General features: G+C 50.1%; 1 protein-coding gene and 1 pseudogene across 3 annotated transcripts in view; one reads left to right on the forward strand and one right to left on the reverse strand.

The window, feature by feature from the left end:
* The window catches only part of GALNT18 (polypeptide N-acetylgalactosaminyltransferase 18), a 354,931-nt gene that overhangs the window by 278,956 nt on the left and 62,311 nt on the right, over positions 1-13,664 (reverse strand). The window lies entirely within an intron of this gene.
* LOC132429342 (dihydrofolate reductase-like) lies at positions 397-2,478 on the forward strand (annotated as a pseudogene).

Raw genomic sequence — 13,664 nt, forward strand, 5'->3', positions numbered from 1 at the left:
CACCGGGTGAGGAAGCTGGTCTTCCAGATGCACACCCATTTCAGCCGATCCCCCAGGGGCGTCTGTCCTCCTATTCTGACACCAGCCAACGTGCTGGGCCAATACCAGCTCCATTAGGCCCGAGTCTGCAGGATGGGAGAGGCCAGGGTGTCATCACCTGAGGCAAACACTTTGATGCTGGAAGAAACAAGCCTGAGGCCTCAGAGCCTGAGGGGCTCCTCTGGGGACCTCACACAGCTGGCCTTCTGCTGATGGAATGGCGTCCGCTGACCTGAGGGGGAATCCTCACTTCCGAGATGTGTGCCTCAGGAAGGCTGCTCACCCTTTCCGCAAATCTATAAATGGTGACAATGACCACGGCCTCACTCGGCGTCTGGGAGGATTACAGTTGACCACATGGAAAAGGTGCTTTCCCGGCCCCCGGACTACACACTGGAGGTGCTCAGACCTCCCCCGCTTTCTCCTCCTGTTGCCTTCTTTAATTTCTTGGTATCATCCCCATCTGGACAGTGCTGCCAGATCTCCTACCCCAGCCCTCAGGACAGAAAGTCCAAGAACCTGGGGGCTCCTTTGCTGGCAGGGGTACCCCACATCCGCCCACCCTCCCTCCCTCAGAGCTCTGGAGGCCCTCAGTCTTCCTGTTTACTCAGCCCAGGACGTAGGCTTCCCAGCGGCAGGGCCATAACTGTCTTGCTCTCTGCTCTTTCCCTGGGCTAGGAGAGTGCCCGGCAGGGAGTAGGTGCTCAGTTCATGCTGAATGAATGAATTCAATCATCTGACAGAAGGGAACTGTGCATCGGCTCTGCGCAGGGCCCAGTGCTGATAACAAACCCATCTGGAGCTCGCGCTTCTGCCCTCACATCTGACACCCAGGCTCCCTCTCAAGGGCTCCAGACTGATGGAAGGCGCCTTCCTACCCACCATGCTCCTCTTGCCTCGAAGTGCGGCTAAGTCAGCAGTGGAGCCTCACTCTTCTTCTCCCTTCACTTTTGTCCTGGGGACAAACCTCCCCGAGAGAGATGCTCAGACCATGGCCTCCTGGAACTTGCCATGTAGGCCCAGAGTTAGAGCTAAACCCAGAGGCCTCTCCTGACGAGGAAGCAAGTAGCCGTCTCTTGGTCTGGCCACCCCTCCAGAGAGCTGTCCTGACACATTCTCACTGCTCACATCCTCCTGCAGGAAAATCCACTTTCAAGACAGGAAGAGACACAGGCCTGAGCCAGAGAAGCCTCACGCTCACCTCTCAGAAGGCCCCAGGAAGACCCAGCTCCAACAGTGGCAACACCAAGCAGTCGTGAGGTTGGATTGCTAGGAGCACAGAGGGAAGCTGTCCACAGGGAAGCCTGAGAAGGGTTCCAGGGCCCCTGGCTCCCCACCAATGAACTAATGGAGCCATCTCAACTACTTCAGTTTATTTACTGATCATCAAAGACTCTCCTCAAAAGTTGGAAGAAAAAAAAAAATGTCATGAAGAACCTAGGGGTAAAACAGGAATAAAGACACAGACCTACTAGAGAACGGACTTGAGGATATGGGGAGGGGGAAGGGTGAACTGTGACAAAGCGAGAGAGAGGCATGGACATATATACACTACCAAATGTAAGGTAGATAGCTAGTGGGAAGCAGCTGCATAGCACAGGGAGATCAGCTCGGTGCTTTGTGACCACCTAGAGGGGTGGGATAGGGAGGGTGGGAGGGAGACGCAAGAGGGAAGAGATACGGGAACATATGTGTATGTATAACTGATTCACTTTGTTATACAGCAGAAACTAACACACCATTGTAAAGCAATTATACCCCAATAAAGATGTTAAAAAAAAAAAAAAAGCTGGAAGAAGAAAAATTTCACGCCAAGCTGGTGGGTAATCCCCATGTTGGTGTGACGTGCTAGCTCGGAAGTATTTTCTGCTGCTGTCGTTGTTCGTCCGCTAAACTGCATTGTTGCTGGGTCCCAGAACACGGGCATAGGCAAGAACGGGGACCTGCCCTGGCCCCGGCTCAGGAAAGCCTACAGGTATTTCCAAAGAATGACCACAACCTCTTCAGTAGAAGGTAAACAGAATTTGGTGATGACGGGCAGGAAAACCTGTTCTCCATTCCAGAGAAGAATGGACCTTTAAAGGACACAATGAATATAGTTCTCAGTAGAGAACTCAAGGAACCTCCACAGGGAGCTCATTTTCTTGCCAAAAGTCTGGATGATGCCTTAAAACTTATTGAGCAACCAGAATTAACAAATCAAGTGGACATGGTCTGGATAGTGGAACGCAGTTCTGTTCATAAGGAAGCCATGAGCAGGCCAGGCCATCTTAGACGATTTGTGACAAGGACCATGCAGGAATTTGAAAGGGACACACTTTTTCCAGAAATTGATTTGGAAAAATACAAACTTCTCCCAGATATCCAGGTGTTCCTTCTGATGTCCAGGAGGAGAAAGGCATTAAGTACAGATTTGAAGTATATGAAAAGAACAATTAATGTGAAAGTGTTTTCTGATCTATTTCAAGCCTCCTCCTGCCCCCCAAAATTATGTATTTTTTGTTGTAGAGACATTTGTTGACTTTAGATCTATGGATAATTATTTCTAAGCAAAGTACTTTTATTCCCCATTAATCTTAACTAGACTGTATCAGATACCACTTGTGAAACATTTCTTTGCTGTAACTGCCTGAATGCCCATCAGGAGTCAAGAATAGGTGACCAGCACCTGCCTAGGGTAGAACATCTACCAAGACATCCCGAAGTGGGAGAGTCCCCCGGTAGCACGAGCTGAAACCAGAGCCTATAGAGCTAGGAGCTAGGCAGATGGGTCCAAAGGTCAGAAATGGATTACAAACAGAAGAGCTAGCATTCAGTTATTAAAATTAGATCAACACAGGGACTGTGAATTACTTATATCACACTTCTTAAAAAAAATTCTGTTCACTCAGACCAGGAGTCAATAAGTTGAAAACTCCAGGATATTCCACAGGGATAGTAAAGAGACAGGTACGAGACTACCTTTTCCACTGTTAAAGGAGAAGGTCTAAGACCTTAAAAAACTCTGTTTCTGATCTTCAATGAGATTGCATGGAACGTCACAATGATAGAACAAGAACTGGCTGCTCGTTACAAAAAAGAATAACCTAATATCAAGCATAATGGCTAAAATTAAAACTTCAAAGAGGTAATAAATTGAGAATGAATACTGCTAGAAACCAACATTAGTAAGTTAGAAACTAAACTTCACAGAATTAAAAAATGAAAATTAAAATATGTTTTACCCATCACGTTAGCGAAGATTTAGATTAAGTACCCAAAAAAAAGAAAAATAGCATTTTCTGCCTTATAAATTGGTACAACTTTTTAGAGTGTAAGTTAGCAATATCAATTGAAATTCAAAATATTCTGGGTTTGGACCCAGAACTTCCACTTCTGCAAATTAATCCTGAACAAAGAAATGGACCCAAGAGTACTTGTTGTAACTTTTTTTTTCAAACTTGGGAACAGCCCAAATGTTGATTAATAAGAAATACCAACCAATATGTCTATAAAATGTAACATCTGCAGCAGCCAAAAAGAATGAAGTACTGACAGAAAAACGCCCCAAACTGCTAAGTAAAAGAAGCAAATTGTGTATAATACTTAAAATGTTTAATAAATGTTCATGTGTGGGGAAAAGCATGCGGCAAACTGTTAAAAAAGAAAAGAAAAGAAAAGAAAAGCCGGAAGAAAAGCTATGTCTGGATCTTAGGGAGCAAAACAGAACAGAACAGAACCAGAGCACCAAAGTGTTAGCAGGTGCTACCAAAAGAGGGGTCGGAAATAAAGAAGACAGCGTCTCAGGCTACCAAGGAAGTCGATGGTGGACCGGAATTTTCTTTACACAAACGTGATGTATGGCTTTGGGACACAGCACCTGGCAGAGATGAGGGGCACCTCTATTCCCAGTACCAACCCCAGGGAGGGTAGAAGAGGGCACTGGGCCAGGGACCAGAAAGCCATGGTGGCACTGCAGCCCAGCCCTTCCCAAGCTGGGCAACCTAGGATGAGGGGCTTAACCTCTCCGGGTCTCTGCTTCCTTCTCTGAAAACTGAAGGAGTCGGACTAGATTATCCTAAACACATTCTGTGGTACCATAAACTCTTTTTCACCTTCCATGTCAACAGTTTAGACAGAGATAGTCAGTTCTGTCATCTTCTCCAGCGCTGAGACGGTGTCCTTGTAACCTTGGCAAAGGGCCCTGGAAGGTGCGTGGTAATTGTTTCTCTGCCTTGTTGCTATGGAAACTTGCAACTCTTGCATCCCTGGTGCTAGGACACAGCCTGCCTGGAACTCCTGGGTGGTTTAGGTTTGTTTTGTCCACATGCGTTGTAGGTGCACTGAAGTTTTCCCAGAGCTGAAGGTGGTGGCTTGCTGATATGAGCCACTGACGTTCCCCCTTCAATTACCAAGTTTCACTAGAAAGCTTGGGATCGTGACAATCGCGTTAGCAGCGCTGATGCTGCACTGAGAGGCTCCCACGATTAGCGCACGCCTAGGCCCTGGAGACTGATTCCTGATCTGCCTTCTGCAGGTTCCCCTGGGCTTGCTCTGAGACTTTGGGGTGACCCTTTATTACTTTCCTGCCACCTCTAATGAGACATACGCTTCAAAAAGTTGCCCTCAACAAGCACTGAAAGATACAGCAGCAGCTCTGTGTGACTCCCTCTGATCATGAAAACACATCAACACAGCAGACACGTGTGTCAGAAAGCAGGTCTTCTAGTGCCCAAACAGGAAAGTGTAACCGGCAGAAAGGCTGCTGATGGCGGTGCTGTATACTCAAATTCTGTTTTGTCAGAGAGGGAAAACGGGTTAGAAAATCCTCCCCGTCTATAGTAACCCTATAAAATGCATCAGATTTGCTCCAAGTTTTGTGCAATGTTACAACTCTCTTTTCAATAGTGGTAGTGAATTTGGAAACCAGAAATGTGATCATTGAGGCATGCCGCCTGGCTCCTGATGAAACAGAGCGAGCAACAGGCTTCCTGGCTTGCCCACATCCAGTCCTGAGACCACAGCGTTCCGCACTGGCTGAGATTAATGGGGTGACACTGTGGCTGCCAACATTTCTCACTGTCACACTCTGCACCTATAAGCTCTTTCACCCTCCCTCCCCAAACAGGGCAACCTGCCACCGCCTGAACAATTGCCTGCATTTCCACGCATGCTTCACACGCAGAATCAACCCCAACTCCTCTCTCTCACCTTCCCATACCTGGTTGGTCACCAAGTCTTCCTCAAACTCCACCTCTATTTCCTCCACTACTGTGCTAGTTCCCACCCACGGCCTTTCTCACCTGCACTCATCCAGTCATCTCCCAGTTGGACTCCTTGCCTTCAGCCTTACCCTCTCCAAGCCATCCTCCACCACTGTGGTCTTTCTAAACCGCGGATCTCATCATGCCACACTACTTACTGTTCTTCCGTGGCTCTCCAAGGCTTGCACCATCAAGTCGTAATCCATTAGCCCAACATATAAGGCCCTTCCTGCACTGGCCCCACCCCCAGGCCACCACTGTGGCAACAGTTCTTCATCTAGCCCAACCCCCCTCCTCTTAAAACCTTCCTTCACCCTCTCTACCCTACCGGATAGAGCAAGTCATAGCCACCTCTGTGCTACCATAGCAACCTGGGCTTCCTCCCTTAGCGCTCCTAGTTCCACGACATCTGCATGTTTCTTTAGATATCTGTCTCACCTCCAGACCATGAGCTCTTTGTGGGCAGGGACCCCAACTTAGTCATTCTTGCAAAGAGCACGGTGCTGGCACACACTTAACCATTTTTCAATGAATGAATGAATAAAAAATACATGAATGAAGAACCTGCCATATGCTACTTGCTTTTCACATGCAAGTATAACTTTTCACATGTAGAATAACTCTTTCCACACCCAAGTTACAGAAAGCAAACAAGCCAAGCTCAAAGAGGAAGAACCTGACTATCGAGAAGAGAATGTGCAGTGAAGAGGCGAAGAGTTAAGCTGCTTGGGTTCAAATCCTACCTCTACCATTTTCTAGCTGTGTGACTTCAGTCAACTTTCTTCACTTCTCTGAGCATCCGGAGGAAGAGTAAATAATCTGACCTTCCTCATAGGTTGTTGTAAGCATTAAATGTTACATAAAGTATGTGGAAAGGGTCTGGTGCAAGGCAAGTGCTCAATCAATGTTAGTTACTATTATTAGGGAGGCACCGGCTTCCCAGGTATTTCTGCCATTTAGTGAATAATGAGCTCTGCCCGAATGGCTGCCGTGTCTTAGATGTTTCTAGAGCCTCCATTTCAGGAAGTTGTTGAGTTAATTCCAGCCTTGCTGATCTGTGACAAGTGTGGGTCCTCAGGGGCAGAACCCAAGGAAGGGTCTCAGGGAAAATGGCATCTCTGGCATAGGTGTCCACCATCGGAGCTTCATCCCCACCTCCTAATTGGGCCACCTCAGGCCCCAGTCCCAGGCCCCAGTTCAGGCTGGCTGAAATGACAGGGGCTTGGTGCAGGGTAAAGGGGGCTCAGTGGGGACTCTGGGAATCCTGCAGTCAGGAGATTGTCATGCCTTCAATATCTGGATGGGGATGTCCCTTCTCTGCTACGGTCTTAGTCTGTTCAAGCTGCTAGATCAAAATACCTGCGTGGCTTAGAAACAACAGAAAGTTATTTCCGACAGTTATGGAGACAGAAATTCCAAGATCAAGAGGCCAGCATGGCTGTGTTTTGGTGAGGGCCCTCTTCCTGGTTCATAGCCGGCACCTTCTCTCTGCGTCCACACAGATGGAAGGGGCTGGGGATCTCCCTGGAGCCTCTTTCATAAGGGCACTAATCCCATTCCCGAGGGCTCCACCCCATAACCTAATCTCCTCCCAAAGGCCTCAGCTACTAATACCATCATCTGGGGGGTTAGGATTTCAACATATGAATCTGGGGGGGGACTCAAACATTCAGACCATAGCAGCTACCCTGTCCCCTTCGTCTGCACCATCTCTGCACAGGGTGGTCACTCACAAGTGTTGCTGGAGCCTTTCTCACCCTGGGGGAATGGGGTGAGGCAGGCCAGGGGTGTGGGGAAGGGGACAGGGAAGAGTGGCATGGGGAAGGGCCTGGCTTTAGCGTTCAGCACACCAGCCCCGAGGCTCAGCTTCGCCCCAGCCACCCACTGACCTGCACAAATTCCATCGTTCCCAAAGTCCCAGGCTTGTTCATCTGTAAAGTGAAGGGCCCTAGCTTAGATCACCATCTCCTGCATCCTGTGGCTCAGGGACGTGACCTGGGCTTCAAATGTGTTGCGGGGGGGGGCGGGGGGGGGGGGCGGGACGGGGGGACAGGAGAGGGTGCAGCATTGTTTCCCATTTCCTTCCCCCTAACTCCCATGCTGGTGCTTTGGGCTCTGGTGGCTTCAGGAAACACCCATTCTTCTTCAGACAGGAAAAGCCTTTTCTAAATAATTTTTCCTCTCTCTAGGTCCAAGCCAAGAAACCTGGAACAATAAAAAGCCAGCCCAGTCTTCTGTCATGATTGTCTGCAAACCTAATAAAAATGGATGCCTTGGGCTCTGGAATGGTGAACACGAGTCTTCCTCATCAGCCCGGAAGGTCCTCAGGCTTCAGTATCCCCTCCAAAGAAAAGAAGCAGATGGCCAGTGGGCCCAACCAGGACACCAAGACCCTGTGGATGTGGGTGGCCCAGCCTCCTCTGGCTCTCAATTGCCAGCCTCAGAGAAACCAGGCACATTGTAATGGAAATGGTACATGTGGGGAGGGGGTGACTGCGTTCTGTGTGCCAGGAGTGCTGGGTCCTGCTGATTTATTTACAGAGACGTACCTTCCCTATTATTAATAATGAAACACTTGGATATCTACAGAGGTCTTGCTCTGTGTCAGGCACTACACTGAGTGCTTTGGCTGCATCAAGTCATAAAGTCATTTGGTTATTCAACCAAAAACTTAGCGCTCAGCGTGTGCCCGAAGCTGTGCTAGGCACTGGGGCACAATGTGAAGCCGTGGTTCCCTCACTCGGGGAGCTAACAGTCTAGGGTTATGGCTCTCAAACTTATGTGTGCATCCAATGAGAATCACCTGGTGTGTAACTCTGGGCCACACCCCCAAACAGGAATCTTCACTTTTCTCAAGCACCTTATCTCTAATTCACACTTTGTGAAACACTGGTCTGGTACTATGGGAGAAATCTATTACCATGCTCATGTTACAGATGAAGAAACTGAGGTTCAGAGAGGCTGAGTAACTTGCACTACATCACACAGCTCATAAGGGGCAGACCTGAATAGGGACACTGCTCTACCTGATTTCAGAGCCAATGTTCTTAATTACTACCCTACCCTGCCTTCCCAAACCTTACCCAAAGAATTATAGTCTTATCAAAAAAAAAAAAAAATGGCAAAAGCAACAACGAAAAACAGCCATGGACAAAAGGGAAGGACAAAAATGCAGATATTGTTAGCAGGTTAGACTTGAGAGGAGCTCTTTCTCACACGGTCTCTGGGGATGTTCACGGGCACAGAACCCCTGAATCACCTGTGCCCCGTGGAGTTCAACCCATGGACTGAGAAATCCCAACCTGAATGCACATGCACAGCCATGAGGATATGCACTTGCCACCATACGTGTGACATGTGCGGCCACATTCGGATATTCACGTGCACACGCTGTATCCATGCCACACTCCTTGAATTCCCAGCCCCTCCGGAACACCCCACGAGAAAGTCACCTTGTGGCAGGTGGCCCTCCACTGGCCCAAACGGCCATCACCACAGGATTAAACAGCCTCTGCTGAAAAGTGTTTTCTAGTCAAAAGAGGTTTTAGCAGCTAGAGTGCATGTATAAAGGTCAGTTCCCCACTCAGGGGACAGCCAAGCCCAGGGAAAGGACAGAAGGTTGAGGAGGGACTGCCTAGGGGATGACATTTGGAATTACGCATTTCCCTAAGCTGCCTGCAGAGCTGCCATGCTCAAGGGAAGGCCTGGATCCCAGGGGACTTGGTCTTTTTACATTTACATGACAAGCCCCTCTGCACAAAGCAAGCATCAACTAACCTGTAAGGAAGGGGGGATGCACATCACAGCACCCCAGGAAAGCACAGAGCTAGCTCCTCCAAGAGCTAGGGCACCTTGCAGAAGGCACCAACTGCTGGGCCCCTCTCCCCAGCCTCTCGGCCAGACTGCCAGTGCGGATTCCCTTCCTTCTTTGACTCACACTGAGCCCTGACATTCCTGAGGAGGCTTACAAGCCCAAAGAGACCTTGCTGCCTAGCTACCCCTGGACCACAGCGTATTTGCAAGAGGGGGTGCGCAGGGAGGAGGCCCCGCACACCCATCTACTTGGTGAACAACAGTTCCACACGACCCTGTCAATCCAGCCAGGACCCCAGGACCACTCAGACTCCCCCTCTCCCACACCCTCAAGCACCCGGTCCTGCTGCTTCCGTCTTTTTATTCTTTCCTCTTCTCTCTGTCCCAACTGAAAAGAGTCCTTGGCCAGACTTCAGTCAGGCTCCTCAGAATCCGCTTTCCAATTATACCTGGACTTCTGGGCTCCCGCGTTCAGCTCTGAATCATCCAGTTTTAGCACGAATCCTGCTAAATCAGTTTAGCCAGAACCCCCCCAACCCCAACCCTTAGGATCTGATCACGCTCAGTATCTGATTGGTTTCCTCATCCTCCACCATCCCCCAGGTGATCACCTCCACCTGCCTTCAGCAAGAATCCGGGTCACTTTAGCCAAAATCCCCTCTTACCCTGATGCTTCCTCTCAGTAATTTTCCATCCACTGACCCCACCCTGCTCCTTGGCTATAAATTCCCACTTGTCCTGTTGTATTTGGAATTGAGCCCAGTTCTACAGAGAGGTCTCTTCCCCTACTGCACCAGTCCTGTATAAAATCTGCTTTTTCCACTTTAGCTACTGTCCGGCTCTGCTTTTCGTTTTTCACAACCACACCCACCCCTGCTGCCACAGGCCCTGCAGCATCATCTCTTGCATGTCCTGTGCACGAGGATCTCCCAGCGCTCATCATCTCGGAACGTACTTTCTCTAGAGTTGTCGAACACAACTCAAATCCTGGCACCGTGATGTTTTAAGACATAGCATGACTCCAACTGCCCACTGGATAAACCGTAAATATTGACTCGGCCGTCAAGGTCTTTCACAACCTAGGACCAGCCAACCTGCCTGACAGTGTCTCTCGCCCAACCTTTCCAAATACTCTGACCTCTTGACATGTAAACACACGTGCTCCCCCAAAGAGCCCATGGTATCTACCGCAGTAGGTATCCTAAATGTTACTGATTTCTTCTCAGGTCTTCATCCCTCTGCCTTATAACCTCCTAGAGTGCTTGGCACAGAGCAGGCACAGAGTGAATTTTAGATCAGACAGGTGGGTGAGTAGATGGTGGATGGACAGACAGGTGGATGGGTGAGGAGTCTTGTATTGGCTTTTGTCATTTTCATCTGATGCCTCCCTGGGAAGGGAGCAGCCTGATCAGACATTTTCAAACAGAAAGGTTGCTTGGCCTCTACTTTTAAACTAATGGATATGAAAGATGAGAATAATAACATCCACACTGTAGAGCTGTCGTGAGGATTAAATGAGAAAACATACAGGAAGTATTTAGCCCTGTGCCCGACACACAGTAGGTGCACAATATACAGCAGCCACCGCTGGCACCAGCCCGTGTGTAAGTCCCTTTGCCTTCCAACGGGCAGGACACAGGTGCTCCAGCCTCTCCTAATTCTGGTTGAGGCAGATCTTTCCCGCAGGCTGGAGTGAAGGTGGAGGGCAGCCACAGAGGAGCTCCTGGCCTACTTTGTGTAATTTTAGGCTCAGGCAAGGCTCCAGACAGTAAGCGATGCAAAGAGCCAGCTGCAGATAATGAGGCCCGGGGGACAGGCCGCTTGGGGTGGCTCTGTCCAATAGAGGCTGCTCCACCTGAACGCGCAGGGCTCTTACCCAGCCTCCGGCGGTGCCCATGGCTCAGGCTTCTGCAAAGCTGCCAGGCATGCCTCCTGTTCCACAAAAAGACAAACAAAAGAAAAAAAAAGGAAGGCAGCCTCTGACATCCCAGGCTATAGGGAAGCTCCTCTCCAGTACCCATGTGGAAAGGCAGGGGAAGTTAAGACAGAGCTTCTCCATGTAACACAAAGGCCTGCATGTCCAAGCTGGTCCTTTAGCCCCTGCTACCATGATTCTTAGGCTCCTCACAGGTCTCCCTGCATCCATATACTCCCCATTAGCCCGTCTTCCACGCAGCACCCAGGGTGAGCAGTACACACATAGATTCCACCCTCACCAGCCTACAATCTTCCAGAGAAAGTCCAAATTCCTTGGCATGGCGTTCAAGGCCCTTCACAGCCCTCCCAGCGTCTCACCCTGCCCCACATGCTGGGATACGCTTACAGGCATCTGCATGTGCTCTTCTCTCTGCCTGAAACACCCCAGAGCTGCTCGGCAAGGAGGTGACGGAGCCATGACTCCGGGCCTTCTCTTCTGTCTCTGAGTGCCACACTCCTTGGGTGGGAAGGGCTTGGGGATTCCAAAGCAGCCCAGTCCCATGCTGCTGAGATGCCAGGACAGACCTTTCCCGTTTCTTACATCCCGAATTCTCTGAATTTGCCCTCATTACACATCACTGTGGGACTCTGAGCACCTCGTCGATGGTCACCCAAATAAAGTCAGCACAGGCTGAAACCTGCATCTCCAAGGGTCTGAATGGCTCGGCTGCAAAAGGGAACACAAGCTGACATTTCCAATTAACCTTGTTCTTACCCTCTGTCACTGTGCACTGCGTGGCACACCCTCATGGGACTGCAGAGGCCAGAGGCCAGGGAGCGAAGGCAGACCCTGGCATCCCAAGCAGCAAGGAAGCACCTCTCCAACACCCATCTGGGAAGGCACTGAGAGCTGAGACAAAACCAGCGCTATCCAACACAAAGACTCGTGTCCCAGCTAACCCTCTGGTCCCTGCCATTCTGCTCACAGGAACCTCTGTAGCCTTAGCTCCCTCTGACATCTGGACCTTCTGGGGCCCCTGGGCTAGGGAGCTCCCCATTGCTCAGGAGGAGGGCCCCTGAAGGCCTCCTGGCCACGTGCTCAATATCACCGCTCCCCTACGTCACTAATGACTCTACACATCCAAACACGCGGCCATGCAACTATATTCTGGACAATAGGATGTAGGAGGAAGTGGTATGTGTAACTTCCAGGAATTGTCCTTAGAGGAAAAGGATGTGCACTTTTCCTCCTCCCTTCTTCCTTCTGGGTGGAATGCACATATAATTGCTGGAGCTGGAACAGCCATTTTGGACCATATGTTGGAAGGCTCATATTGAAGATGATAACAAGCTAAAAAGAGCCCAGGCCCCTGACACTGGAAGAGCCAGACCAGCCCCAGACTGCTTAACTCCAGGCTTTTTGAACGTAAGAGAGAAACGCACTTCTATCCTGCCTCATCCACTGTTTTACTGAGATTTCTGTCAACTCATTGCTGAACCTAAGTCTAATTGATATGGCAGGTGACCTAAAAAAGGCTTGGTTTACTTTTCGAGGCGTTTTTCTCTGCATCAGTGCCAAACACGGCAGATGGGACCACTCTGTCCCACATGCTTGGGCTTCTCTAAGGGGCTGCTTCAATCTAAGTGGAATATGTGATCCCAGACCTTCCTGAACTTGTCACTGGCAAAGGCTCTCTTGGTCCTTGTGGTTTCTTCTCCACGCTCCTACCTGCCCTGAGCTTCCAGTTTGATACCCACTGGCCGGCTTTTCTGGCCAACCTCTACCCTGTTATTCTCAGTTTCTTCTCCATGTTGCATATAGGTAGTGTTTATTTCACACGGTGGTTTCCGAGTGACTAGCTTCTTGGGGCTGTTCTGGGTACAAAGCTAGTGGCTGGGCTGGGACCCTAAGCATGGCCCCTCCCCTGCCCTCACCCTCTAGGAGAGGCTAGCCCACACAAGTACATCCTTGTGGACTCACCTCCTTCAGTCTGCCCTGAAGCATGATGGGGAAGTAGAGTCAAGGGCCTGTCCTGGCTGACTTTACCTTCTCAAAAAGCCCATGGACACAGGAGTTAGCTGGGGGAGAGGAAGCCTCGCATAATGGTGGGACAGAGGCCACGGAAAAGGCAGGCTTGGCCTCCAAGACAGGACTCTGGTGGCAGCCCCAGAGGGCAAGGAGTCAGCCAGCATTACAGAGTTGCAAACCAAAGCGTCCCCTAGGAGAGACCCAGAAGCAGGGAGTGCTTAGCTCTCAGCCCCTCAGGGGAGTAAACTCAGATGATCCCAGCCCAGGTGGGACCCAGGGTAGAGTGTCTAGATCTCCTTGGGCTCCAGTCTCCTAGATGAGCAGGTTGATGGGCCTTTACGCTTGGGACCTCTCAGAGGAGGAGCTCAAGGCAGGCCCTTCTCAGGGCTTTCCAATGGGACATGTTGATTTTTGGCACCCTGCCAGTGGGGGACCATGACCAACCCTTGTGCCATGTGCAGCCCAGAGCTGAGCAATCCCAAGCCCCTCCCCTGTCTCACCCCTACACGGCTCTTCTGAAAGCCCTTCTGCTCTTTTCCTCTCCTTGCTTTCCTCTCCCCACCACCTGGCCTGCACTCCTCTATTCATCCATAACTTAGAAATAAGGCGTTTCACAAGTTTCA

This window comes from Delphinus delphis, chromosome 8 (genome assembly GCF_949987515.2).
Source record: "Delphinus delphis chromosome 8, mDelDel1.2, whole genome shotgun sequence".
Taxonomy (NCBI): Eukaryota; Metazoa; Chordata; class Mammalia; order Artiodactyla; family Delphinidae; genus Delphinus; species Delphinus delphis.